This window comes from Hemicordylus capensis, chromosome 12 (genome assembly GCF_027244095.1).
Source record: "Hemicordylus capensis ecotype Gifberg chromosome 12, rHemCap1.1.pri, whole genome shotgun sequence".
NCBI lineage: Eukaryota > Metazoa > Chordata > Lepidosauria > Squamata > Cordylidae > Hemicordylus > Hemicordylus capensis.
In genome coordinates, this window is record NC_069668.1 from 14,672,596 (window position 1) to 14,700,557 (window position 27,962).

General features: G+C 50.5%; 1 pseudogene; it reads right to left on the reverse strand.

The window, feature by feature from the left end:
• Positions 1–21: 21 nt before the first annotated feature.
• Positions 22–27,962, reverse strand: LOC128336140 (ATP-dependent RNA helicase DDX19A-like; annotated as a pseudogene).

Sequence of the window (27,962 nt, forward strand, 5' to 3'; positions counted from 1 at the left end):
CATGAGGTACTAATTTCTGTGTATTGGTTATCTCTAAAAACGTCCCGTTGCGTGCGACTGGCTGGGAAGTGTGCCAATCAAGATGGCGATCCAATTGGAGTGGGAGGGCGACCACGGGAGGCGGCACGCATCTGTTCCAGCCGCTGCACTTCAGTTAGCTATTTTCTCTATTTCGTCCAAATCGTCTGTATCCAGTTTGTGGATTTTCTTGTCTACAAAAAGAAACACAATCAGAGGATCAGAGCTGCCCCCAAAGCGCAGAAAAGTCCAGCCCAACGACTTAGGGGCACAGTCTCCAGGTATTTGAATTATGGGTATACCACCTTCCAGACCGCAAGCCTGAATGGCCCTTTGCTAAGCAGGGTCCACCCTGGTTTGCATTTGAATGGGAGACTACCTGTGTGAGCACTGCAAGATCTTCCCCTCAGGGGATGGAGCTGCTCTGGGAAGAGCAGAAGGTTCCAAGTTCTCTCCCTGGCAGCATCTCCAGAGAGGGCTGAGAGAGACTCCTGCCTGCTACTTTGGAGAAGCCGCTGCCAGTCTGTGTAGGCAGTACTGAGCTAGATGGACCAAGGGCCTGTCTCAGTAAAAGGCAGCTTCCGATGTCCCTAGGAGGCTGCCTGTTGTAGATCTGAATGCTTTTCTTGGCACTGTAGGGAGGAGAGTTGGACTTGTGGTACCAAGCATGAATTGCCCCTTTGCTAAGCAGGGTCCACTCTGGTTTGCATTTGAATGGGAGAGCACATGTGAGCACTACAAGATATTCCCCTTAGGGAATGGGGCCGCTCTGGGAAGAGCATCTGCCTGCTTCTGCTTGCATGCAGAAGTTCCCAAGTTCCCTCCCTGGCAGCATAGGGCTGAGAGAGACTCCTGCCTGTGACCTTGGAGAAGCTGCTGCCAGTCTGTGCAGACAATACTGAGCTAGATGGAGCAAGGGTCTGACTCGGTAGACAGCAGCTTCCTATGTCCCTATGACAGTTCAAAACAAAATGATCAGATTGGTGGCTGCTACTGCTGGGGGATCTTCAGGCTTTGGCAGGGCCAACGGAAATAACCCTCAAGAAATCTGCCACCAGGAAGCAGGTGACAGGGTTGATGCAAATAGTTTCCCACGAATCTGCTCCTCAGAAAGAACGTGACAGCAGACGACAGACAGACAGAGAAGTGGGTCTTCCACCCAATCCGGGAGACCTTTGGCTATTAGGGGTTCATCTCCCAGAGTTTTGCCCATTCTCAGGCAACCATGCACACCAATTCTGCCGTTATGGGGGTCGTTTCAGTCATTTGCAGGGTTTCCCTCTTCCTTTCCATAACCCCCTAATTAAACTGGTCTGCCTGAAGGAGTCAGCTGAGATGCAGTCCTCAGGCAGCACCTTGAGGCTGAAAGTTTAAACACCCCGCCACTCGCCAATTCTCAGCTGGTGCACGGGGAGGGGTATCTATCGAATTAGCTTCTCTATAGTTCTTTCTCCAAGACGGTCCAGGCGTGGCAACCTCTCGCAAGAGCACGCGAGAGTCCCGGAGCGGCAGGGAGTTTGGTGGCTGCGGACGGCTAGAAAGCCAAAAGGAGTTGGACAGTTGACTCTGGGGGCTGCGGGCGGCTGTCGGTTGGCCTGGCCGCCAGGAGGAGGCGCTGTGTGTGTGGTGGGGGGGACCTAGGGAGCTGCCATATATGGAGTCAGACCCTCGGTCCATCTCACTCAGGATTGTCGACCCAGGCTGGCAGCGGCATCTCCAAGGTTGCAGGCAGGAGTCTCTCCTCTCAGCCTGATCTTGGAGATGCTGCCAGGGAGGGAACCTGGAACCGAGATGCTCTCCCCAGAGCAGCTCCATCCTCCCCTGAGGGGGAATCTCTTCCAGTGCTCACACTTCTAGTCTCCCTTTCGTATGCAGCCAGGGCGGACCCTGCTTAGCGTAAGGAGACAAGCCGTGCTTGCTACCACCAGACCAGCTCTCTTCCCGCTGGAGGGGAACGGCCAGTTAGCTGGCCGGCCAGCCAGAAAGCCCGGCACGCCGGTGGTGGGGCACACTGCCGGTTGGGCCCAGCTCAAGGCACACATGCTCTGTGCCCGGGCCCCCGAGTTTATTTTATTTAAAATATCTCTGTACCGCCCAAATCTTGCGTCTCAGGGCGGCTTACAATTAAAATGGTTGAAAACATCCCATCAATTAACAATGGAAATCACATAAAACCTTTAAAACCCAGTCTTGAAAATGTTTCAAAACTATCCATCTAAGGGAAAGCCCTGGGTGAATAAATGGGTCTCTTCAGTGCCTTTTTAAAAGTTGCCAGAGATGGGGAGGCCCCAATTTCAACAGGGAACGCATCCCCAAGCCCAAGGGCAGTCACGGAGAAGGCCCGTTTAAAGGTTCAAATTTAGAATTTAAATTTGAACTTCCCAGAGCCCCCTACAAACCAGCGGGGAAGTGTGGAGGCTGCTCTTGGGGTCTGATTGACTGATATATCCCTAACGCCCTTCCTAAAGTGGCTCAGGGCGGTCTAAAGTTCAAACATTCCTTCCTTTGCACCAGCTGACAAGATTTTTAAATCTGAAGTCCCCAGGAGCAGCCCGTGCAGAACCGAACTCCGTTTCCCGCAGTTAGGTCTAGTATTCAAATCCCGTGACTCCAATGTTTGCGGAACTTTGCTCAAATGGTACCTCCCTGGTATCTGAGGGTCTCCTGTACTCTGGTCCTCACGGCTCTTATATTTCCACCAGGCAAGGCATACTTCATTGACAAAAAGTAACCTTTGGGGAGGCAAGTGTGCAAGCGTGGGTATTGCCATCGAGCTGCACGGGAGCCAGTCCAGGGTTTCTGCGCACGCTGCCGGCCTGAGCGTGCTCCCAGCTGGAAAGCAGGACGCCCAGGGCAGCTGCGTGAAGAACACTTTTGCTGAAAAGCGGGATATAGATGTGTGTAACTGTCTCTGCCACCTACGGTGAAACTCCTGTGCCAGCGCCTCATGGAAAGCACGTATTAATCATATTTACCGGAATCGAAGACATCTCCGAATGTAAGATGACCCCCTGAAAAAGCAGAGGTTAGATGCAGGTTACACCTGAATTTACTCCAAAGGAACAGGACTCCTGGTTTCTGGTATCAAAAAGCCTAGTCTTGGATTCAGGTAAATACAGTAATAAAATAAATGCACACTCTTCCTCCCCTTCCCTCTATTGTCTCCAGTGTTGCATCCCAAACTGTAGGCTCCTTGGGGCAAGGGCCTGTCCTCTGCACAGCACCACTCACATGGATGGCACAACAGGGTCATTCCCCAACACTGATCTCTCTTTTGTGAGACAGGGAGCGACCAGAATTGCACGTCGTGTTTTCCTTACACATGAAGGCACGACAGCACCGGCTTCTCAAACGTGGGTCCCCCGATGCCAATGCACAACAACTCCCATCATCCCTGACCACAATGGCCACTGAGGATGATGGGAATTGTAGTCCAACATCTGGGAACCCAGGTTAGAGAACCCCACTATCCTACAGGATCATACAATGTCCCAAGTCACCCTCCGGAACCAGAGAGTTCGGCAATAAATTTGAGAATGTGCTTCGAGGCAGAAAGAAGCTGGAAAGGACCTACTGAAATGCTGCTGGATCCTGTTGAGGATGTTCATGTTGTGCTTGCTGTCCACCATGTTGATGGCCAGGCCCCGCTTGCCAAAGCGCCCCGTGCGTCTCGTTATCCGGGTTGCCGTCTTTATCCACCGGGAGGTCAAAGTTGAAGACGACAGAGACCTGCTCCACATCGATCCCTAGGGGAGGAAAGCATTGCGGGTGAAGGGGCTGGTTCTGGGGTTGAAAAGCGATATCTAAATGTTTGTGTCCACCAGCTGGGAAACACATATGCCAGCTGTTGGAGAGGAACTTCCAGTGCCTCGACCTTTTGCACCCACTGTCCTAATGACCACGAGGGGCATCGGGAGTAGAGACAGTGAGTCAGGGTAGAGTCACTGACTCTGCAGCACTTCCTGGGCTGAGTCACAATCCTTCCTTTCCTCCTAGAGAGCAGATGGAAACATCTCTCTCTCTCTCTCCTTACCTATCCACTATGTAGTCCTTTAGATTAGAGATAGGTCTTTCCTATCCAAGTGTATTTAACCAATACATGTTTAGTGTTTAGTCACACAAGGATCTCCATGTCTTTTCTCTAAACAGCTGCAATATCCAAACCACCCTCTGCTCCCTACTCGGTCACTGGAGTGTGTGTTCATTCCTTCGTGCTCTGCTGTTTTACCTATTGTGGGTAAACATCAACAACCTCTAACACCAGCACCGCACTGAAAACACAGATTAGTAAAATAAATACGCACTTTCCCCCTGTCCAACACCATCTTCCTTCCCTTCCCTCTGACACATCGGATGCCTGCTGCCTGCCCCCAGCTGGTGGGTCACTGTTTTGACATCCAGGACTGACGGGGGTGGCCTCTCTGGCTGTACCGACTGGCTCTCACATCCAGCATCCATTTTTTTCAGAGCATGCATGTTCAAGAGAGAGCCAGCCAACCGACACAGCCACAACTAGTCCTAGGTTTCTGCTGCAGGCTACGGCAGACAGTGACACGCCAGCCAGAGGAAGGCAACGGGCTTCACTGCGGCCCCTATTCCTAGCAGGAGGAATGCCACTCAGAAATCATCCCAGGGGCCACTTTTGGCATGCATCTCATCGGGTTGCTGACCCTCTCGTAGGAGGAATGGTTGATGGAGACTTATTGATATGCTGCTTTTCAGGAAGTTCTCCAAGCAGTTTAGGTGGCGAAAAGAATGAGAGACTCGTTCCCCATCTCCAAAGGGCTCGCAGTCTAACCGGACGATGCAAAGGAGACACCGGCAATCGCCACGGAAAAGATGCTGGGCTGGGCTGGGTGGGGAGAGTAACTCTTCCGCCCATAAGCAGGGGTGAAGAAATGTTGGCTCAGTTGATCAGCCAGACAAAAATATTTTACTTGTCCAGCTGTGTTGGTACATTACTCATCAGGACTGTTTTCACTCATTGGGCATCATTTCTCACTCGTCACAGACTAGTAGACTAGTGGATTTCTGCAGCCCTGAGTATGAGAGAGACCCCACTTTGGAACGTGCCTCTTTGCCCCAGGGAGCAAGAGCAAGAGATGATTCCTGTCCTCAACTATCTGAAGGCAAAGAAGAAAGAGACTTGCTCTCTGTTGCTCCCGAGGGCAGGACTAGAACAACCGGTTGAAACGACAAGGGAGCCGATTTAGGCTTGACATTAGGAGGTACTGTAGGAGCTGCCCGGCAGTGGAACAGCCTGCCTGGTGGGCTCTCCTTTGCTGGAAGTTTCCAAACAGAGGCTGGGCTGCCGTCTGTCAGGGAGGCTGTAGCAGATCCCTGCATGGAGGAGGAGGTTGGACTAGATGGCCTCCAAAGGTCCCTCCCAACTAATTTGATGACTAGCGTGGCTTAAAGCTGCCCTTTCATCTATGGCAGTGGTTCCCAACCGGGGTTTCTCCAGATGTGGCCGAACACCAACTCCCATCATTCCTAGCTGCAAGAGGAGTCGCCGTTCAGCCACATCTGGAGGATCCCTGGTTGGGAACCACTGCTCTATGGCAGCTGAGGACTGAACACTGATTCCAGGCCGACGGTGAAGATTTCCTGTAGACCTACTGGTGTGTCCGCCCGATGGGGAAACCTCTCAAAACCTACTTGCTCCCCATGTGAGCCTCGACTGTCTTCCGAGACCACCAGGAGAGGGCAAGCAAGTGGCCACCTGGAATCACAAAGCTGGGGGCCGGGCGGGAAGGCCTCCAAGATCCCTGGCAACCCGGACATTCTAGGATTCGGCAGCGAGGCCTTCTCAGTGGCCGCTCCTGCTCCCCCGTGCAACTCGTGTCCCCAGCGGAGCGCTGCAGTTACCTCGGGCGCAGACGTTGGTGGTCACCAAGACCTTCTCCTCGCCCCCTCAGAAACGCTCGATCACAGTGGCCCGATGCTCCACCATCATCTCGCCGCTCAAGAGTGCCACCTGATGGCCTTCTTTCGAGAGCTCTCCTGCCAGCCAGCCCGCCATTTTGCGAGACTGCGGAGTGGAACCAAGAAAGCGGGGCTGGTAAGACCTCACTGGGAGGAAGAGCGAACTCCGGCTACAGAGAGCACACATCCTCACACACGATGCTTCCTTCCACGCCGCCCGCCGCCATTTCACTGACTTCATTTCTATGGGAGTCTGACTCCAAGGAGTGCAACCCTCCAATGCCTGTGCAAAATGGAAGGGAGAACCAACACACCACATAAGGGAGAGAATCTGGGAGTATGAAGTGCAACAGACCAGGGGAAAGCTTGACTTCTTTTTAAGGACTCCCAAAGGGGGTGATCCCATTTCCCCACGAAGAGGCCACAATGATCTCGTTAGCGGGCTAAACGCTCCAGGCTTTTGGGTCTCACAAGGCTCTTCGCTAGGCCCATGAGGTTCATAGCCCAATTTCACATTTGGGGGCCAGAGGTTCTCCAGGAGCTATTTGCACTAGCTGCCCACGGATCCATCATGTCATACCAAGTCAAGGAATTTTGTTTCAAGAAAAAGCTGCATCACAATCCTTGTCTAATTAGGCACATTTTTGCTCATTTGCATAATTAGCTCCGGCTCTGCCAGTTATGGGAAGTGCTGGCGGCACTCATCCAGGCAACGTTTGCAGCGTTAATGGCAAGAACCTTACTTTTCAAAAAGGGAAGGGAAGACCTTCCAGGAAGCTGAGTCCAATATCACATCCTGTGGCAGGGATGCCCAACCTCGGGTACAATCGCTGTTGCTGAACTACGATTTCCCAGCTACAATTTATCCCCATCATCCCCTGGGCGTTTTTCACACAGGGCTTTTTGCTCCCATCACCTCTGGAATGGAGGGGGGGTGTTCCCATATTGGCCAGATGCTCCCCAAAGTCCCTGTGAGTCACACACGATTTGGATTTTCCGCTGTGCCTTAGGTAAAAAGATAAAGTGTGCTGTCAAGTAGGTGTCGACTCGTGGCGCCCACAGAGCCCTGTGGTGGTCTTTGGCAGAATACAGGAGGGGTTTCCCACTGCCTCCTCCCGCACAGTATGAGATGACGCCTTTCGGCATCTTCCTATATTGCTGATACAGACATTTCCCATAGTCTGGGGGACATACCAGCAGGGATTCAACCAAGAGCGTAGCCCAATTTATACCCAGGGCTTTAAAAAGCTACTTTTGGTGTCGGTTTGGGGGGCAACTAACTCACAGTAAATCCGCAGTAAAACCTGCTGTGTGAAAAACGCCCCGGCCTGTCGTTTTTCTGGACTCCTGTGAAATGTCGCCGCTGGCCACAGAGGCCCGAGAGCCATCATATGCCCCTCCAGACACTCAGGTGGCAGAAGGTCATGGACTGGGCAATGGTGATGGTGCCATAGATGTTGCAGAGGGCCTGGAACTTCTCCTCCCGGCTGTTGCACAAGACGTAGGACTGCTTGATGGTGTCCAGCGTCTCCTCCTCGCGCTTCAGCTTGACCATCTTGGGGTCGGGGACGACTTTCTTGGCGAAGTTCCACACCGAGTCCTCAACGGTGGCCGAGAAGAGCAGCATCTGGCAGGCCTTGGGGAGCATCCTAGAAGATGAGGGCAAAGAGTCAGGGTGGCCGCAAGAGCCGAGAGGCCCATCAGAGCCAGCCGCCTGCTTCCAGCCGGATACCTCTGGGAAGCCCACAGAGAAGAGGGCGACGGGCCTCCTCCATGCACCGCCGTCTCCCGATATTGGAGAAGGAAGTCAACCGGTTCTCTTCCGCTCCGGAGAGCGGACTCGAACCAAAGGGTCGAAACGACAAGGTGTCACGGTCTGGCCAACTGCCAGGGAAGTTCTCGGCTTGGCTGGACGCTGCCGACTGGTTGACGTCCGTTGTTTTTCAGCAAGTAGTAGACGGCTGGTGCCATGATTTATAGCGGAAGCTGAGAGCTCCCAGCTGGCAAGAATTGACGGCTTATCAGCCTTCAGTAAGAGGCGTTTGCTCCTTCTAATAGACTCTGATTGCGTTCTGCGTTTCGTGCGCCTGCATGGTTGTGGTGTCAGTGGTGTTCCATTGCCTAGCTCTTCGGTGGATTGGTCCTGCGCGATTTCAGCTGTCTCCGGTTGTTGTGCCTGCTCTCAATCACCAGCTGGATCTCCCACTGCCGTTTCATGACTACTGACAGCCAAGCTCTGCCCCTCAGACACGCCTCAGTGGAAAGTGGACAGCTCCCCCTTCCTCCTCGCTGTCGGAGATCGAGGGCATGACACAAGGAAGCAGATGTTGCCCAACTAGAACTCCAAGCCTCCCCAGCCGTGGTTTATGCTGCCAACATCTGGTCTTATGTTTTTGTTTTAAATGTAATAAGACAATACATAAACATGAATAGTAAAACTGATACATCATGACATCCATTAACCATCCTTAGAGATGTAAACAATCAGATGGAGGAGAATGACCAAAATTATCTTGATTTGTGAACAGAATAAAATCTGACCATATCATGGAAAAATCGTTAGAATTAGCTTGACCCGCTCGAAGACAAATTATATGGGTCAATTTTTCAGATATGGCAATATCAATATGCCACATGGACTGATACCAAGATGCCAAAGACATAGTTTTGTGCTTCCAGTATTGTGCAATGGATAATCTAGCCGCAGTTGACATAAAAAACCATAAGATCCTTTGACAACAATGCCAAATTAGCTCCCGAGAATACATTTAACAGAGCCAACTCTGGTCTCACAGCTAACCTCTGTTGTGTAATTTTACCCATTTCTAAAAATACCTCGGTCCCAAAGCAGAAAATAGTGGGACAAGACCACCATAGATGGAAGTATGTCCCCCTGTTTGCACAGCTGTTCCAGCATAGCGGGGACAAACTCTTATTCATGTGGGATAATCTAATACCACCTATGAAAGAGCTTAACAAAATTCTCTCTAATTCGGGAAGAGGTAGAAACCACCGGCTTCCATTTCAGTATTCCATTCCATCGTGAGTCCCTAATAGTTTGTTGAAGGTCATTTTCCCAGGCCAACTTAAGGCCAATTAATGGATCAGATGTTTGCATTATTAGAATCTCATAGAATATCTAGAAGTAAATATCTGGTATTATGTTTTTATCCTAAACTGTGTTATATGTTCTATTTTATTTCCTTGTTGTGCTGGTCATAGACTGTAATAAACTTTGAACTGAACTGATCTGGAGGAACCCTGGTTGGGAAACACCGGGGGTGGGATTTTTTTTTTAACTGTAAGAACACTTTGTAACACACGAACACAAGAACATAGTCAGCGGCCATATACCAACACAGACCACTGGTCCATCTAGCTCAGTATTGTCTACGTAGAGGAACTGTCTTTATAGCAAAAGATGCAGGTGTTTCTTGGAAAATATTCCTTCCTCCTCAAAATGCAAAACAGGGAGCAGAGCAGAAGGACCAAGTGGTGAATGCCTGCTTTATTTTTTCTTTAGGGGGAAAAATCTCACATTTCCCTTCCAAATGGGGCATTCGAGGTAGCTAACAAATATCAAAAGAATAATGCTAAAAAACGATCAACCCCAAATAATTAAAACAGCTAGCACAAGGCAAAGAGGCACCTTTTTAACGTGCTGATTCTCTTTACTTAGCAGGGGGAGAGTCACTGGCCCGATCCACCCCCAGCACAGCATCCCTCCAGTGACTGTGGCTGGCGTCCGCCTTTGGGGACAGGGAGCCATCTTATTTATTGAGTATTTCTCTGTGCCATTTCTGGAAGAGCGGTATAGAAATCAAATAAAGAAATAGATAAATAGATAAAAGCAGCTGCCAAAGCCCAGATCGAAGCATCCTGAGGAGGATTCTCACAAGATGCTCATTTGAACAGAATCCTTGTATTGGCCACGTTCCCAGAGAAGGGGCCAGCGAGATCTTGTCGGGTAAGGAAATCCGCAGTCTGGGCCTTGCCAAGGAGAAGGTGGTGCCCCAGGTAACCCCTCTCCCATCCCATCTGCAAATGATGGAGGGACATGAAGTCAGGCATTCTCTGATGACCATGGCAGTTTACACCAGGCCTGCTCAACTTTGGCCCTCCTGCGGATATGACAACTCCCATAATCCCTGGCTATTGGCCACTGTGACTGGGGATTATGGGAGTTGTAGTAAAAAAAAACAGCTGGGGGGGGGCTAAGTTGAGCAGGCTTGGTCTAGGGAAGATAAGAGGGAAGATAGGATCGCTGTCTTCAAATATCTGAAGGGCTATCATGTAGAAAGAGGATCAGAGTTGGACTCTGTTGCTCTGGAAAGCAGGATATATTTATTGATTGGATTTATATCCCGCCTAATATTGAAATCTCTAGGCGGTGTACAAATTAAAACATAGTATAAAAATATAAAAGATTTAAAATTCATAAAGTATAACAATCCTAATCAATAAAAACACATTGAAATTTAAAAATTTGATCTCAGTTGAAGGCCTGGGACAACAGGCACATCTTCAAGGTCCTAAAAAAAACACCGAGAAGGAGATGCTCTAATTTCAGCAGGGAGCGAGTCCCAAAGCCCTGGGGCAGCCACAGAGAAGGCCTGGTCCCGATGTGCGGACCGTATCCGCAACTTGGTGGAACCATGTCCAGACCTGCCAGATCTGGATATATTAATTATGTTCATGTAATTAATAATAATATCATCCATATCAAATCAGAAAGAGAGAAGCCTCCACACCACAAGCCAGGTAACCGTGTGGCCGCCCTCACCTCTGGATGAGGATGCTCTGGTCCTGGTGGCCTTGGGTGCCAAGCATGACATCGGCCTCATCCAAGACAAAGACTTTGATCTTCTGGGGATCGAGGAACTCCAGCTTGGAGCTCCAGTCCAGGACGGTGCCTGGGGTGGCGATGACGATCTGCTCGGCGGTCTTCTGACCACGCTCCACTGTTGAGAGATGAGGCAAGACGTGGGTTGGGGCTCAGGAGACCACAGTCCACTTGGGAACCTCCTCCTGCGCAAGTCTTCCTAAGGGATCATGCCCGTCTTGGTCAAGCAGTGCTTCTGCTGGTCTCCCACCAGTGGCCACTGATTTCTTTCTCTCCCTGCCCTCCACACACACGACGGGTTTCTCTCTCCGGGTCTAATATTCTGCATTTAAAGGATTTCTCAGTCCTGCAACCAGAAGACTCAAGCTCTACAGCGACGCCGTCAGGTTGCCCGTAGAAACTCTAATTTGGGAGGAGCCAGGAAGCTGCCATATACTGAGTCAGACCCTTAGTCCACCTAGCTCAGGATTGTCTACTCAGACTGGCAGCGGCCTCTCCCAGCTTTCAGGCAGGAATCTCTCTCAGCCCTACCTTGGAGAAGCTGTCAGGGAGGGAACTTGGGACCTAGGTGCTCTCCCCAGAGCGCTCCCATCCCCTAAGGGGAATCTCTCACACATCAAGCCTCCCATCCAAATGCAAACCAGGGTGGACCCTGCTGAGCAAAGGGGACCAATTTCTTGCTACCACAAGACCAACTCTCCTCCCCGGCTGGCTCAGCCTACAAATTATCACACTCAGGATCCTCTGGATGTGTCCCACAGAAGAACCAGCCAGTTGCGGCTTGATCGAAAGCCAACGTGATCTATGCAGGTTAATTTATTCATCGAAGAGATTTATTTCCTGCTCTTTGATCCAGATCCAGCAATCTATTTTTTTTACGTTTACATCCCACTCTTCCTCCAAGGAATCCAAAGTGGTGTACTTGGTCACGTCTCTCCCCACAACTGCCCTGTGAGGGACGTCAGGCTGGGAGAGAAGGGAGTCACCCAGAGAATTTTGTGGATGAACAGGGATTCGAACGCAGGTCTCCCCGGCCCCAAGTCCACCACTCTTACCACTACACCACGCTGGCTCTATCCACCGACAAAATAAAAAGGCCACACACAAAACAGCTCCAGAATAAGGTAGAAGCAGGACGTCTCAGTAGCACTCTGCACAATATCCTAAGATTCGCCAACCCCCGGAAACCTCTGAAAAAGCACCATCTGGCTTAGCCTTCAGAAGCCAAGAGAGACACGGCACAGCAAGCCTCCCTAGTAGGGGGATTCCACCACCCTGGGGCCATTACTACGACAAACATTTATATTCCGCTTGCCAGCCAGTTTACATAGGAAATAAGAAGAAGTCGGTGGCTCCCTGTCCCCAAAGGGCTCACAATCTTTAGAAGGATCATGAAATAGACCCCAGCCACAGCCACTGGAGGGATGCTGTGCTGGGGGCGGAGAAGGCCAGTCGCTCTCCCCCTGTCCAAATAAAGAGCATCGCCGCTTTCACAAGGAGCCTCTTTGCTGAGTTAGCACTAATGAAGTCTCTTCTTCGTAGCCACCGGCTGCCTCTCAGTCGGTGGGGAACACAAAGCAGGAGCCAGAGATGGAGTTTTAAATGACTAGTTCTTGTTCGACAGGTGTTACGGACTGGTTTGTTTTATCCAGACAGCGAGTCCTTCCCAAGGACCCGGGATGGCTGAATTTTATCATCAACGTTGTCAATGTTGTTATCGTCATCATGATCATTTATTCAGTGTCGCAGGGAGGTCCAGACGCAAGACATCGGCACCTTTGCGGGGCTCCTCGCGGCGGGACACGACGCGATCCGCCGGCTCCTGCAGCCGCCAGCCTGCAACCCTGGATCACTCCGCCCCTTCCAACTCTCCCCACGGAAACCAGCTCTCGAGGGGCTTCCCTGGGCCCCGGCTGGCTTCCAACCCCCTCCCCACGCCCGGAGGACCCCCACGGGAGAGGCCACGCTCACGTTGGTGGCCGCGGACCCAGCTTCGGCTCTGGGTAGAACCTGCCCATCTGCTCAGTCACCGTGCCCGTCGGAAGCCGGGGAGAGGCACGGGCACTGCAAGAGCAAGGAGGCCTGGCTTGTCTGGGGAAGCTTCCTGAAGGAGACTGGCAGATTCATAGGGGCGCATGCGGTCCGACCGGCACCCCGGCCCCAAGCCGTGGAGGGCTGCAAAGGTCCAGACCAGCACCTTGGATCTCGCCCGGAAGCCGGCCAGTAGCCAATGGGGCTGAGGCAGGGTGGGTGTGATGCTCAGGAAGCGACTGGCACCCCCGAGCATCCTTGCGCCGGCATCCTGGACCAGCTGACGAATATGGCCAGCGAGAGCATGCCCTTCGCCGGGGGAGACGGGGCTTCCCTCCCCGGCGCCACTCCAAGGGCCAAGCTGCCTGTGGGTATTTGTTCTCGGGTTCCACGCGGCTCGACATGGCCGACGCAAACACCGCCGCCGTCTTCCTGGGACCAGACTGAGTCTGGGCAACGAGGTTCTGCGGGCTGCAGGGCGACGCCAAGAGGAAGGAGAAGAACGAAGCACCGTTAGATGAACGCGGTGCGATTTCACCATGCCGCGTATTTTAGTATTGAGCGTAACTCTATCGTTTTTCGTCATAGTCTAATGTATGGTAACCAATCTTAACTTTAGCTTTTTAAATGCCCCTTTTATCCTTTCTGTGCATTTTATGATGTGAAGCGGTTTTAGTTTCTTAGCAGTGTGGCTTGTTTCTTTTAAGTTATAATTATTTTAAAATTCTTGCCTTTTCACAAGAGCTGTCATCATAGCTACCATCATATTTGCAATCACCTCTCTCAACATGTAACCTTGCTCTAATATTACTTTCATTTAATGTGTCATTTTATGCTGGTCTCTGACCGTAATAAAGGCTTATGTCTATGTATGTATGAATGAAGCCCGTTTCTGTAGGAAATTGTGCTATGGATGGTGGTTACTCTCTGCTCTCCTGGGATCTAACCTCGGTAGAGAGACTGCGCTGACCCCAATTCAGGAGCACGCCGCTCCTTCGGGGTAGGCAGCCACCAGGTGAGGACTGAGCTAAAGCCACTGGCAAGCGTAAGAATGCATGATTACCTTCCTGAAACATTCACTCTCCTCTACAGGGCCATTACCTTCGGCAGAAGAGCAGGGAACTAGGCCCTCCAGAACAATTCATTGACTCACAGAAAAATGTCCGGACACAATTATGCAGTTAATGATATCAAAGTACTTTATCATACTTACCACCGGTAAAGAGGAATACAATCACTTCAGCAAGCTGGGTGACCAGGCCTGGGCGAGTTAGTGTGGAGCTTTATCTGCATGACTGGCAACCCCTTCCCATCCTCTCTCCACCACTCTCATACCCAGGGCCGCAGAAATCCACTAGTCTACTAGTCTGTGACGAGCGAAACATGATGCCCGACGAGCAAAAAAAGTCCTGCCAACATAGCTGGACAAGGAAAACATTTTGTCTGGCTGATAAACTGAGCTAAACATTTCTTCACCCCTGCCTAGACTCACTGCCCCACAAAGAAACCCTTAGAACATATTATCTTTACTTGTTTATAGGGATATTGGTTGGCTAGACCCCTTATCCCTTGACCGTTCATATCACCCGATACGCATACGTCAATTGTGAGGTTGTTTCTTTTTTAGCAAGCCAGAGGTTGCCGGTTTGAATCCCCGCTAGAATGTTTCCCAGGCTATGGGAAGTTTGAGAGCCCCCTCAAACAGCCTACTTACGGCTCTGCCAGCATCATCGGCAAGGCCTTCTCCTGGATCTTGGAAGGCCTCTATTGAAGCCCATCATGTAGACGCCCTGCAGGAGCTGCGGCTTCCTAGAAGAGAGAGAGAGAGAGAACCCAGAAAGGCTGTTGAATGAGGAGTGGACAGTGCAGGTAGTGGTTCGAGTGCTGGACTAGGGCCAGGAAGACCCGAGTTCAAATCCCCGTTCAGCCATGAAGCTCGCTGGGTGACTCTGGGCCAGCCACTTCTATCTCCGCCTAACCTACCTCACAGGGCTGTTGTGAGGATCTACATAACCATGGACATCACTCTGGGCTCAAACGGAATTAAACGTTCAATCAAACATTGATTTTTAATTAACACACCACTTCTGCTTTCAGAGACAATTTGGAAGAGCAGGGTAATAAGCTCCAGGTACAACCCCCTCACCCAGCAATAAAGTAGCAAGCTTTCAAGCCACACAGAATGCCACTTTAGGAGACAGCAGCAGCAAGAGATTAATAAACAAATACGTACAGTTCAGGTGTATAAGAGGTAGCTAAAGGGAGACGTCTCACCAGGTATTTGTGGCACAACCCTAAGCGTGTTTACTCACGAGTAAGTTATAGTAATCAATCCTATCCAATGGGATTTAGTCCCTCGGCAGTGCTTAGGACTGCCACCCTCATTTACTCAGACTAACAGGCTAGGAACAGAGGAAGCTGCCTTCTACTGAGTCAGACCCTTGGTGTGTCTTGCTCAGGATTCTCTGCCCAGACTGGCAGCAGCTTCTCCCAGGTTGCAGGCAGGAGGAGTCTCTCTCAGCCCTACCTGGAAATGCCCGGGAGGGAACTTGGAGCCTTCTGCGTACAGGTGCTCTGGACCCAACCCTTCAGGGGAATATCTTACGCTGCTCACACCTGTGGTCCCCCATTTAAATGCAAACCTGGGCAGACTCTGCTTAGCAAAGGGAACCAGTCATGCTTGCTATCACAAGACCAGCATTCCTCCCCAAATTATAGACTCTGAGACTAGAATCCTACTCGGCGCAGAGTGGCTGCCACTTCCCGCGCGACTCAAGAGTCCTGCATTTGGACCGCTTGGCTACTGGGAGCCGTCTAGCTAAGCTCCTGGCTTTCAAATACCCGAACGGGGAGCCCAATTCCAAACCGCCACAAAACGACTGGCAGCATCAAAAGCAAACAACACGGGCCACCGATCTGTAAGCTCAGAGGGCAAGCAAAATGCCAGCAAGGCTAAACCCCTCCCACGCCTCTCCCACCATCCTCTTCAAGGCCCCCATCCCTTTCTAGCTGTTCACCAAAGAAAAAGTTGCCCATTCTTGGGGGGGGGGAGAAGGGGGGAGTTGCGCAAGATGCACCTTTCTGGCAGTGTGTCGACGCTTGCTCAATAAGCCAATCAAATCTCCTTCCTGCTCCTTTCCACCCAAAGGCCTCCTGAACAGATTCAGCGTATCTCGCGGTGTAGTAGTTAAGAGTGCTGGACTAGGACCGGGGAGACCCGAGTTCAAATCCCCATTCAGCCAGGATACTTCCTGGGTGACTCTGGGCCCGTCTCAGCCTCACCTACTTCACAGGGTTGTTGTGAGGCGAAACTGAAGTCTGTAGTACCCCGCTCTGGGCTCCTTGGAGGAAAAGCGGGATAGAAAAGGTAAAAAATGAAATAAAAATAAAATAAAATTTATCAAAAGGCCCAGGCCCAGAGCGGGTCGTGCTGGTAGCAAGCGCAGCTCTTTAAGTGTGGGTCTGCCCCAAGCTTGTGTGAAGCAGGGAGAGCAAGGGGTGGATGGGTTTATTAAGAGCAGGGGGGGCATGCAGGCAGGGAGTCCTGAAGCCCTCCCCAGGGATGAGGACTTGCCCCCTCCATCATGTGCTTGTTCCAGGACTGGGCAAATGAAGGGGACGATGGGGCTGTAATAGGAACATAGGAAGCTGCCATCTACTGAGTCAGACCCTTGGTCCATCCAGCTCAGGATTGTCTACCCAGGCTGGCAGCGGCTTCTCCCAGGTTGCAGGCAGGAGTCTCTCTCCGCCCTCTCTTGGAGATGCTGCTGCCAGGGAAGGAATCGGGAACCTAGATGCTCTTCCCAGAGCGGCTCCATCCCCTGCAGGGCCTGGGGATTATGGGAGTTGAAGTCCAATAACACCTGGGGACCCACACGTTGAGAATCCCTGCCCTACGGAAACTTACAGTGCTGTTCACACATCAAGTCTCCCATTCAGATGCAACCAGGGCGGACCCTGCTCAGCTAAGGAGACAAGGCATGCTTGCGACCCCCAGACCAGCTCCCCTCAGTGGCAAGCCCTGGCTTCAGTCCCTGGCAGCATCTCCAGGTAGGGCTGAGAGAGACCCCTGAGCCTGAAACCTTGGAGAGCTGCTGCCAGTCAGTGCAGACAATGCTGAGCGGGACGGACCAATGGTTGGACTCCGTATAGGGCAGCAGCTTCCGAGGCGCCTCGATTTGCTGAGAAATCCCTAGCTGAGGAAGAGTGCAACTAAGCAAAGACCAGCTCTCCTCTCCTTATCTGTCTATGAAGATTTTCATTGGGGGTTCTTGGGTGCACTAGCCATGAAGGAGCACCCACTGGGTATGGACAGTTTGTGGAGCTCTAAGCAGTAGCCGCATCTGGGTTGCAGAGCCAAAGCCTCTCCCTACGCCGGGAAAATCTCTGCAGCACAACAAGGCAGACTAAGAGCTAACTGTCGGTGCGTTTTGGCACACAAAGCCGCTTATTTCTGGGGTTCTCAAACTCCAGCCCCCCCCCCCCGGCTATGTTGGGCTATAACTCCCTGGGGATGGTGGGGTCCCGGGTTCGAGAAGTCCTGGCGAACTGAGTGCTTCCCTTTCCATGCTTTTGGGATGATGATGCCTCCTATTTGTTACTCCTCTTTCTGCTGGCCAATGGCCGTAATAGAATTGATGAGACAGGATTCTGCCTCTTCGCTTGCAAACTTAAAGCTGCCTCCCGGAGCAGGACAGCGCTGGACGGGTGGGAAGTATTCTCAAGAAATACAGGAGCTCCAGGGCCCCCTCCATTAGCAGTCCAAGAGTCCTGCCTGTAATTGGATTCCCTGGGAAAGGGTTAGGGTTCCACGGATTGAGTGCATCCGTAATACTTGTCGAGGGATGGAATGTCAATTATCGTCAGCTGTATGGGTCCCCCCACTCCCACCCCAAATCCGCTTCTGCCTCTGCCTGTTTTCTGGTCTGTAGCTTATGCCGTGTTAAATACATAGAACAAACTCTTTTGTTTGTTTTGTGCCTTGAGGATAAAACTTTTTTTATTTTGTTTGTTTGATTGCCTTGAGGATCTGGGCAGAAAGGCCGTATTTTCTGGACCTTCTAGATTAAAAATCCGATTTTCCGTTTTCTACATTCGGAAACCTCCCCACCGAACCTTTGCAGGGGTACCATCCAGAATGCAAACCCCCCCCCCACGATTCCAGACTGAAGTGGCAACTTCCAGAATCACACACACACACACACAATTCTGGTCTAAGTGGTACAATCCAGAACTCTACCAGAATACCGCTCTAGACTTCAAATGGGCTGCAGCCAAGTTATATGGGGCCCCATTCCCCGCTCCCTGGAAACCAGACCCCACGAGTAAGGGGCGGAGCTTGAGGAGGGAGGGCACCGCCCACTCCGCCTGCGTTTCTCAACACGAGACAAGGAGAAGCAGGTAATGCAAGACAAGACTTCTCCCGGGGGGGCCCCAATAGCAGGGGCGTCACTCTCATAGGGCCAGGGGGGACAGTTGTCTGGGGGCCCACTGCCTTGGGGGGGCCCCCAGAGGCAAGTCACCTGACTGACTCCCCCAGCCACGCACCCGCCCGGGCTTCCTTCAGTTGTATTCATCCTCCGAAACTGATGGGAGTGTGAAGACCTGGAGCGACCAGAACAGCCGGTCTTTCTCGAGGACCATTCAATGACTTGCATCGTCCACCACTGACAAAACCTGATGCTTTTTAGCCTCCTTTAAGATTTCTTTACTTCAGGAGCTGAGCTTCAGTGGGGGGGGGGAAGCATTTTAAAATCTTGTCTCTGGGCCCCCTCCAACCTTGAGACGCCCCTGTCCAGTATCCTCCCTGCAAAGGCACTATGATCATCCTCTAACCCGGCTGAAAAAGTGAGACGCCAATATTGCAAAAATACAGGAGAAAGGAAGAGCTTTTAAGAAAGGCAATCCACTCAATGTGTGTTTACTTCGTGCGTGGTGAGGGCCACCAGCTGGGATGGCTTTAAAAGGGGCGTAGACTGATTCAGGGAGGACAGGTCTATCCATGGCCACTAGTCTGGTTCTGGTGGCTCGAGGCCGCCTCCGGCCTCAGAGGCAAGATGCCTCTCAGTCCCAGTGGCAGGGGAGCAGCAGCAGCAGCAGGGAGAGAGAGGGCATGGCCTCCCCTCCTGCCTGGGGGCTGCTCCCCAGAAGCATCTGGTGTGAAGCAGGAGGCTGGGCGAGAGAGGTCTTGTGCCAGCTCCAGCAGGGCGGTTCTGGTGTTAACTGTGTGCACACTCAAGACAGATAATAAATGCTGTCTACATACACAAGAATCGATAGATATTTATCAGCCAGTTTGGGGGCATGTGTATCCGTACCTTGTAGCCGCTGGATTAAGCCATTCACATAGAAATTAAATAAAAAGGGGCTAATATGCAGCCCTGTCTGACTGCCTTTTTTGTGGGTGTTTTCTTTGAGAGATGACCCATGTAATCAAGGCGTACACAGAGAGTTGAGTTTTCATGAAGTCTATGGACTAATAACAATAGCCTCCTATCAATTGATGTTTGAAACCGTTTTGCCCAAAGAAAGCCTCTTGAAATAGAGTCAAATGCCATCTGAAAACCAATGAAAGCAACATACAGGTGAAACTCGGAAAATGAGAATATCGTGCAAAAGTCCATTAATTTCAGTCATGCAAATGAAAAGGTGAAACTGATATATGAGACAGACGCATGACATGCAAAGCAAGATAAGTCAAGCCTTAATTTGTTGTCATTGTGATGATCATGGCGTACAGCTCATGAAAACCCCAAATCCACCATCCCAGAACATTAGAATATGACATGGAACCAAGAAGACAAGGCTTGTAGAATAGAACAACATCGGACCTCTGAAAAGTAGAAGCCTGCATATGTATTCAGTCCTTGGTTGGGGCCCCTTTGGCAGCAATGACTCAGTAGCGATATAGCAATGGAGTTTGGACTAGACAAGTGTGCTGCATTAATAATGAACAGAGGGAAAGTAACAAAAACAGAAGGAATAGAACTGCCCAATGGAAGCAACATCAAGAACCTGGAAGAGAAAGAACATTATAAATACATGGGCATTCTCCAGGCTGATTACATCGCACACACTGAAGTTAAAAGAAAAATTGGAAGTGAATACATCAGGAGAGTTAGAAAAATCCTCAAGTCCAAACTCAATGGCGGGAACACCATACAAGCCATAAACACCTGGGCTATACCTGTTATCAGATACACTGCAGGAATAATAGACCGGACCCAGGCAGAGCTAGAGATGCTGGATCATAAGACCAGGAAAATCATGACCATCAATCATGCTCTGCACCCCCGCAGTGATGTCGATAGGCTATACCTTCCTCGCAGCTCAGGTGGAAGAGGAATGCTGCAAGTCCATCAAACAGTAGAGGAGGAGAAAAGAGGCCTTGAAGAATATAAAAAGGACAGTGAAGAAGATGCACTTCAAATGGTCAATTACTCAAAACTCTTCAACACCAATGAAAGAAAGCAGGCCTACAAGAAAGAACAAGTCAAGAACCGAGCAGAAAACTGGAGAAATAAGCCCCTGCATGGTCAATATTTGCACAATATAAGTGGAAAATCAGGCATCACCAAGACCTGGCAATGGCTTAAGAATGGTTACTTGAAGAAAGAAACAGAGGGTTTAATACTGGCTGAGCAAGAACAGGCGCTAAGAACAAATGCAATAAGAGCCAAAGTCGAAAAATCCCCAACAAACAGCAAGTGCCACCTTTGTAAAGAAGCAGATGAAAGAGCGGACCACCTAATCAGCTGTTGTAAAAAGATCGCACAGACTGACTACAAACAAGGGCATGACAAGGTAGCAGGGATGATACACTGGAACATCTGCAAAAAAGACAAGCTACCTGTAGCCAAAAATTGGTGGGACCATAAAATTGAAAAAGTGGTAGAAAATGAAGATGTAAAAATATTATGGGACTTCCGACTACAAACAGACAAACATCTACCACACAATACACCAGCTATCACTGTAGTCGAGAAGAAAGAAAAACAAGTCAAAATAATCGACATAGCAATACCAGGGGATGGCAGAATAGAAGAAAAAGAAATCGAAAAAATCACCAAATACAAAGATCTACAAATTGAAATGGAAAGGCTGTGGCAGAAAAAGACCCAAATAATCCCAGTGGTCATTGGCACCCTGGGTGCAGTTCCAAAAGCCCTTGAAGAGCACCTCAACACCATCGGGGTCACAGAAATCACCACCAGCCAATTACAAAAAGCAGCTTTACTGGGAACAGCCTGTATTCTGCGATGATATCTATAACCATTGACAATAAAATTCAGCTATCTCAGGTCCTTGGGAAGGACTCGATGTCTGGATAAAACAAACCAGTCAATGACGCCTGTCTGACTGTGTAAACAAGAAATAATAATAATAATAATAATAATAATAATAATAATAATAATAATAATAATAATAATCCACTTGTGCTCCAGTCGCCTACCTTGCTGCTTCAGCCCCCGTAGATATTCTGTATACCAAGGGGCCAAATTTCAAGTGGGTTGGAGGGGACGCTTGGAAGCCATTGTGTCTACTGCCCTGGTGAGCAAGTTGTTCTAGTTCTTAACCAAGGCATGAACAGGATCGCTAGCAAAGCCAACACTGAATCCCTCCAAGGCTTATTGGAATCTTACTGGTTCCAAAAACCTTTTCGGGCGGACCATTCTAATAGGCCCCTCGCCCCTGCGGAGGTGAGAATTGGTTGTAAGACCAACCTTAACCTGATGGTGGTCCATCCATGACAATGGGGAAATCACAGGGTTCCCCACCCCTGGAACACCACCCTGATCAGAGTGAAAGACCAAATCAAGCATGTGACCTGCAATATGCATCAGTCCAGAGACCACTTGGGATAGGCCCAAAGTTGTCATGGCTGCTATGAACTCCTGAGCGACCCTGGACAGATTGGTCCTGAAATGAACATGGAAGTCCCCCAGCACCAAGAGTCCGGAAGACTCCAACGCGAGCTCTGTGACCAAGTCCGTGAGCTCAGTAAGGGATTGCTCTGGGCAACGGGGCGATCGGTATACCAACAGAAGTCCCAATCTATCCCTGGTCCCCAAACATAAGGACTGTACACACATTCAATATGGTCCGATACCCTAACAGGGACCCTGGTAAGGGAGATATTATCCTTATAGACCACGGCCACCCCACGTCCCCGCCCACACCCCCTCACCTGCTCCTCTACAGAATATCCTGGAAGGAGAAGCTGGGACCAAACTGGACCACTAGCCTCCCCCAACCAAGTCTGGGTGATACATACCAGGTCGGCCCCTTCACCCATAATCAGATCATGGATGACTTCAGGTATATTTTGGACCAACCTGGCATTACAGTGAAAGGCTTTGTGGGTTGTTGGCAGTGCTCCCCAAGGTCAAAGAGCTGGCAGGACAGCCAGAAGGGGAGACGGCTATTAAATTTCTGACTAGCCCTTCCCTGGAACGGCTGCTTCACTGCTCCTCTGTAATGCCAGGTCGGTCCAAAATCAATCTGAATTCATCCATGATTTGATCATGGATGAGGAGGCCGACCTGGTATGTATCACTGAGACTTGCCAACATTACTTCTTCTATTCCCCACCACCACCAGGATAGCTGCCCCATAGTCAACCAAGGCGTTTCCCTGTCCCCCAATCTCCAGATGGACCCAAACACATTACAACAACTTCAACCCAAGTCTAAAACAGCTGAAAACTAATTAAACTGAAGCCCTCTAGCCTTCGCCCTTGTTCTCCCCCAAAGTGGCTCCCCCAAAGGGCCACCCCCTTTGGTGTCGCCCCTTCAGTGGCGGGCCCGCCACCAAAAGGAACCTTCCTATAAAGCCCCAAACTGAGCAGGTGACCCAAGGAACAGCTGAGTCACTCAGGAGCTGGTCCTTTTTTTAGATGTGGTGACCAGAATTGTATGCAGGACTCCCGGTGTGCCCGCACCCTAGTTTTATATAAGGGCATTATAATATTTGCAGTTTTCTTTTCAGTCCCTTTCCTAATGACCCCTAGCATGGAACTGGCCTTTTTCACAGCTGCCGCACATTGAGTCAACACTTCCAACGAACTGTCCACCAGGACCCCAAGATCCCTCTACTGGTCAGTCACTGACAGCTCCGATCCCATCAGCGCATCCTTGAAGTTGGGGGTTTTCATCCCAATGTACATGACCTTACACTTGCCAACAGTGAAGCGCATTTGCCATTTTGTCGCCCGCTCGCCCAGTTTGGAGAGATCCTTTGGGAGCTCTTCACAATCCCTTTTTGGATTTCACTACCCAAAAGAGTTTGGTATCATCTCCACATCTGGCCACCTGGCTGTTTACTGCTACTTCTCGGTCATTTATGAAGACATTAAAAAGCACCGGTCCCAGCCCTGTGGGACTCCACTTCTTCCTTCCCTCCCTCCATTGTGAAAAAATCTCTCAATGTATCCCTGCCCTCTGTTTCCTGTCCTTCAACCAGTTAGCAATCCATGGAAAGGGGTGGAAACACCAGCTCGCCCCGAGAGCATGTGCTTGCCGAGAACAGTGGTTCTCTTTTACTTACTTGCCACTGTGATGTGTGAAACACCCTTAGTAGGGAAGGCGAGAGGGAGGGAGGGAGGGAGGGGGCTCCCTAGGTTGTAAAGCATGATTTAGTGCTGTTTTATTCTCATCCCAAAACTCTCCTTCAATTTTTTTTTTTAAGGATGATAAAAATGCCATCATTCCTGTGAAGAATGTATTGAACCTAAGCACCTGCTTTGGGGATTCAGTTGGGCACCACCCTGTGATGAGATGATTGCAGGACCCGCGAAAGCTGCCTTGGAGAGAATGATCAAATGGCCGCTTAATCCAGTAGCTGGTATTAAATGGGGGAAAGGAAGGAAGAGTAAAGAGCTGGTCTTGCTCCACTAGAAATTATTAGTAAAGCGAATGCAGGTTGACTGAGTCAGAGACAGATTTCAAAGCGCGGCTGAGAAACTGGAAGAATATCAGAGCATTTTTTAAAAGGCAGCCTGATCCACTACCCTGTGGAGCCGAAAGGAGCCTTTTTATTTAAGCTGCTGTCATTGAAGCCAAGGTGGCAGCAACAGGCTCAAAGTCCCGGGCGGTCAGTGTGACCAAATTACAAAAGGAACCAAGATCCTGCCTTTCCAACAGCATTAGGCAGGCCGAAATTCAGCTCATGCGGCGGCTTTTGTCACATCTTGGCAGCCTAGCTTCATGAGTGGCCCTGTCTCCCTGTCTGCCTATGGGCTTGTGAAGAGCTGCCCATAACTGCACTGAGAGTGCTAAGTTTGCAAAAGACAGTTAAGCCGTCCTGAGGAAAGCAAGCGTGTTCAGCCTTCCGATACAAGCCCCCTGGGAATGCTTGTTTTTGAACTGGTCACGACCACTTGGTTTCCCAAGCAGAGATCCCGACTCGATTGCCACAGCAAATCCCTCCTCCAATCCAGGGCTGGCTCCGGAGTATGAAGGGGAAACCTCCCCCGTCTGCATTCCCTCCATCTTCATTCAGCTTGGCATGTTTCATGCTAGAGTATCAGCAGCTACTGTCCTCATGCAGCATATGTTGCAACTCATGTTCTGACCATGGGACTTAAAAAATGCCCCACTTCCAGCAGAATTGGCCCTGGGGGTGAAGCAATGGCAGTGGGGGTAGGGGATCGTTTCCTTCACTCGAATTGCATCTGTTCAGTGTCAGCCAGGTGAGTTTTGGGGGGTTCTTAGAGGTCTGCGAGGGAAGCTGGTAGAAGCCACAGTAGCTCACTATGACCAGTGTGTGAAACAAATGCATTTCTGTCCCAACTCATGGCTCTGCGCACCAGGGGCATGGGGAGAAGGCAGCAAGGGGGGTGAGAGTCCCTTGGCCGGCAGGGTCTAGAGGGGGTCGCCATCCTCTGGACATCCTGATGGCTTTTTCGTTAAATTTTTACCTGTGGATAATGATTCCCTTGTTTCTTACACCATGGTAACATGCTGCTAAACAGCCATTAGGGTGCGTGCGTAGCTCCTTGGCGGATTCCAAGAGGAGCGCGGACTGTTCACGAGACGGCTCTGATGATGATTGTTATCGCTCTAATTGCGGCTGTGATATTGTTTATTCGACTGACACTTGTTTTTTTGCTATGGCAACCTTTGTAATGTTTGGTTTTGTTCCTGGTTAATGATCGTAAATAAATAAATTAAACGAAACAAGCCTGATTGAAGAAGACATAAAAGGTAGAGACGAAGCAGCATGGAGCTGATATACAGGGAAACGGTCACAAACAGGAGAGCTTGATGACCACGGGTGTAGCTGTAATGGAGCGGAGAGGTTCTCAGAACCCGGGCCCCCAACTCCATAGGAGCCCCCATCTTCCCCCCTCTCTCTCGCGGGACCACCAGGGAGAGGGGCAGACCCTCTTCATGATGGTCTTCTGCATGAGACTAGATAGCCCCTGGGAGGCACACACAGACAGTATTCTGAGTTCACACCACACACAGCTTGAGGGCCAGCTGCTCATTAAGGCTTTCTGGGCCTTTTTAAAGTCATGGCCATGATGTGATGGTGGCACCCTCTAGCAGAAAACACCTCCTTCTCGACATCCCCCTCTTCCTCTTTTCACACTGGCTCACCACGTTCTTTTCTCAACCTGCAAGTATTTCTCCCAGCTTCCTCCCCATAGCCAGGCCGCATATTCCCTCTTCCTGGGCCTGACAACTTCCAGCTGAAAGGAAGAGTAGCTGTGGGAGGGACCGATGATCAGGTTCTCCTTGCGTGATCAGATGTCCCTCCATCATAGGCCTTTTCAGAAGACTAAGGCATAGACGGATAGCAGAACCTCAAATCCAACCATTCATTTTCCTAATATAAACACTCCAACAACAACTTATAGATACAACTTCAACCCAAGTCCAAAACAGCTGAAAACTAATTAAACTGAAGCCCTCAAGCCCTCGCCCTTCTTCTCCCCCAAAGTGGCTCCCCCAAAGGGCCACCCCCTTTGGTGTCGCCCCTTCAGTGGCGGGCCCGCCACCAAAAGGAACCTTCCTATAAAGCCCAAAACTGAGCTGGTGACCCAAGGAACAGCTGAGTCACTCAGGAGCTGGTCCTTTTGTAAGATGTGGTGACCAGAATTGTATGCAGGACTCCAGGTGTGGCTGCACCCTAGTTTTATATAAGGGCATTATAATATTTGCAGTTTTATTTTCAGTCCCTTTCCTAATGACCCCTAGCATGGAACTGGCCCTTTTCACAGCTGCTGCAGAACCTCAAATCCAACCATTCATTTTCCTAATATAAACACTAAAACAACAACTTCTGGATACTTTATTTTTTATTTTTATTTTTTATTTTTTGCTTTCTTCCAGAAATTGGATAGATAGGATTTATAAATTATTTGCTGGAAAGATTATTCACTTTCCTTGGGATATGCGGCATCTGCTGCTTGGTCATGGAGCCTCCCACTTTCCTGATGGTTTTGGTGGCATCTTCCCATTTTTGGAAGAGGGAAATATTTGGGAGGAGGAAGGCATGTTTGCTGCATCCCCTGATTTTGGAGGAAGAGGAGCTGAAGCCTGCTTCTCAGGGAGCTTGACCGTTTTTGTTCTTCTCCCTCGGATCCCGTCCCAGACGTGCTTGAAGGCAGCAAGGATATTTTGCTTTTTGGTCCTAGGCCTTTCTTCTTCAGAGCGGTGGAAGTCCTGGTCTTTCTTTCTTGCTGGGGCCTGGTGGGGCCTGGTGGGGCACTTCTCTGGGGCTGCCCTTTTCTTTTTAAACCACCTCATAAGATGGCAGCTAGCCTGGTTTGTGGTATTCCTCAGAGGTTTATACTTAATTTGGCTTGAAGACTCATGAGGGTCCTCCTGGTCCTCTTCAAGGGCTCGGCACACAGATCGCCATGAGGGGGCCTTCATTGCCTCAGAGACCTCTGTTCTCTCCTTCGCCGCATCTTTGGTGGTCTTCCTGCCATACGTAACTTTCTGGAGGTTGGTCTGGGTGGGTGTTTGGCTGGGATGCCTGTTTGGCAGGGAACTGGGTCTTGGGTGTCGGCTCCTCCAAAAGACTTTGCAATGGGTTACCTTTACCAGGCTGTGCCGCCTCTGGCCCAACTGCTGGACATGCACCATGGCGGTGCTGTTGAACACTCTGGGTAGGACCTTCAGGCAAGCTGGGTCGGCCTCCTGGGCAGGTGTCTCCCTGCAAGAGGGCCTCCAGAAGCTGGACCCTGGCTCTCGCACTAGCTGGGCTGGTTTTCACTGAAGGTGGAGATCGGGGCAGGAGGCAGGAGGCTGCAGCATGAGGTAAGGGACCAACACAAGGATCCCGTGCCTCTGGAAGTCTGTGCATTGGACCTGAGGAAAAAGAGAAGGACGACTCAGACAGCTTCACCTTCACTGGCTTCCCAAAGAGGTCCTTTGGGCCAATAAATGGCTGAGATATTGTCATGTAAGCAGGGCCTTGGGAGGGTGAGGGAATGTGTTGGTTTAATCGATCTCTGTTACCACTTGACTACGATGATTCTTTAAGATCCTCCCCACCCCAGTATGTCGATCCCAAGGGGAATAATTTAATACAAGCAACCGCCTGCCCACGTCAGGCCCAGAATCCCTTGTGCTACAGATATCACACAATGACTTGGAGGGTGAAGTACGGGCGGCAATGTCCTCGGGTCAGCTCTTGCCTCTAGGTGGCTTTAGGCAAGCCACTATTCCCTCAGACTGCAGATGGGAAGAATTCACACCATTGAATGGTCCACCTTTGGAAACAATTCCTCACATTCAGGAAACTACAGGGTCAGGAACGTTCTCCTTGACATGCTAGCTTTTTATGTGGAAAGACTTTAACATTCAGGCATGTCAATGATCCCCACCCGCCCGCCTCAGTCTGAAGTGGTGCAGTCCAGGCACAGGTTGACTAGCTTGGAAAATTAGGCCTCATACTCACAGCTAGCTGCCCTGGTATAGATCGTGGAGGTGGCTGCTCCCTGAGGGATGCTGCCAGGAGCTTCTTCTGAAGCGCTTTGATGCTGCTGCTGGCTCTTCCTCTTCGGAGCATTCATTTCTGATCCTTGCTTCCGTATTTTCTGGGTGTCGGAGACGCAGCTATTCAGCACGTCAGAGGAGACCTTGGACTCCCGCACCTTCCTTGCCAATGGCTGGTCTACCAAGCCTCCAGGCAT